The sequence below is a fragment of the Schistocerca cancellata genome, chromosome 7 (assembly GCF_023864275.1).
Source record: "Schistocerca cancellata isolate TAMUIC-IGC-003103 chromosome 7, iqSchCanc2.1, whole genome shotgun sequence".
NCBI lineage: Eukaryota > Metazoa > Arthropoda > Insecta > Orthoptera > Acrididae > Schistocerca > Schistocerca cancellata.
The window spans coordinates 210,212,713-210,214,428 of record NC_064632.1 but is presented as its reverse complement, the minus strand read 5'-3'; positions in this window follow the sequence as shown (position 1 = coordinate 210,214,428).

Below are 1,716 nucleotides of genomic sequence, written 5' to 3'. Positions count from 1 at the left end.
AATGCTGAGCTGTTTAGGATCAGAATAAAACTATATCGCACACAGCTGGAGCATTTGATTTGCACAATACAATATAAAAGTCACTGCATCAGATGAGGAGCCTCAATGAACTGTACCCTGCAGTGTTCTTTAAATGTGTAGAAGAGCAATAAGTCAACTAGAATGGATAATGTTATAAACTATCTTTTATGCAGCAATTTATTTGAGCATATTAAAATATATACAAATCACCCCATGTAACTTTAGGATGAATATCTACTTGTTATCTAGGGAAATAATTGTGGCTTCAGGCCTGAAAATAGCTTCTGCCCATTTTCGGTAATATAACGCCTGACAATTACTGGTTTTGCATCCAGTTTTATGCATTCAAACATTGAAGAGTTCTGACAATGTTTTTGCTCTCATGTAATTACATAGGCATGAAATGTAGTAACTGCAAAGAGCATCTTATAATTATACCCTGTCATGCACAGATGATTTCTTGGTCAGTTTCTTAATATTGATGAAACACTTTTTTAAACATTTCAGGTCACAATTTGTTTCTATGTTCTGTGAATTCCTTGCCTTTCTTTGCTGGTTTATCAATTTCTTGCCTTCTACTGTGTTGTTATGCTAACACCATATGGTTTCCAACATTATATCTTTTTCAGCTGGGGAAAAGTTTGAACATCACAACTCTTCTGCTCACTTTCCTTCATCTTTATAGCACAATATCTTCTATAGTTATACACTGTGTGCAAAAGAAACATGCAAAACAGGAAGAAAATCAAGGTTCTTAAGCAGCTAAATTGGCATCTCAAGCAGCAACATAGTCTTTTGATCATACTACAAAGGCCTGGCAGAAGAACTACATAGATGAAGAGTTTCTTAATGCTTAACAGTGTACAAATCCAGTGTTGTCTAAATAAAGAGTTCTCAGTCAGTTTGCCAAGACAACATTGTAGACAAGTAAGTGGTAGCAAGTTGGGGCACATGATTTTGCAAATGATGCAATATGTGTGTCCAAGAATTGCATTGATTAAAAGGTTACTGAAGTTATAAGTAACTGTTTAGACACGACAACTTCTGAATCTAAGTGCTCACATGAGACATCAATGGTCACTTGATAATCACTTGGTATTACAGTCTAGTGTGGCTCATGCAGTAAGAATGCTGCAAGTCATCTTTCTCACAGGAATAAAAGTGAATGCAAATACAGTAATCTATCTTTGATGGACACTGAACTCGATTTGTCATACAGTACACTGGTTGCTAAGTTGCAAGTATGTTTTGTTTCATGAAAGAGAAACAAAGATTTAATTTCACGAAACACTGGAATATTGCTTTGTTGAATATAAAATGATCATTCACATGTAGGCCTATAACTGATTTGTTGTACAAATTCCTTTTTACAGACCTCATAACTGAATACAGGTGCAATAGTGTTATAACGGTAACTTAAATTAATGAAAAATAAATATTACTGACTAGGCAAAGTTGTCAAACGAGACTGATAGTGTACAGAGTGACGTAAACATTATTAGAATGGGGAAAAATATGTGTGAGAGAAAGAGATAGTGTTTACTTAACATTAAGCATAAGCTATTGATTTTAGTGGTAATGCTTAACTACACTTAAGCTCAGTCAAAAATTTTCGTACAATGCCGAAAAAGTGTCATTTCAGGGCTTACATTATGGAAATTGAACATAATTAGTGAAATGACCAGAAGGATCTTG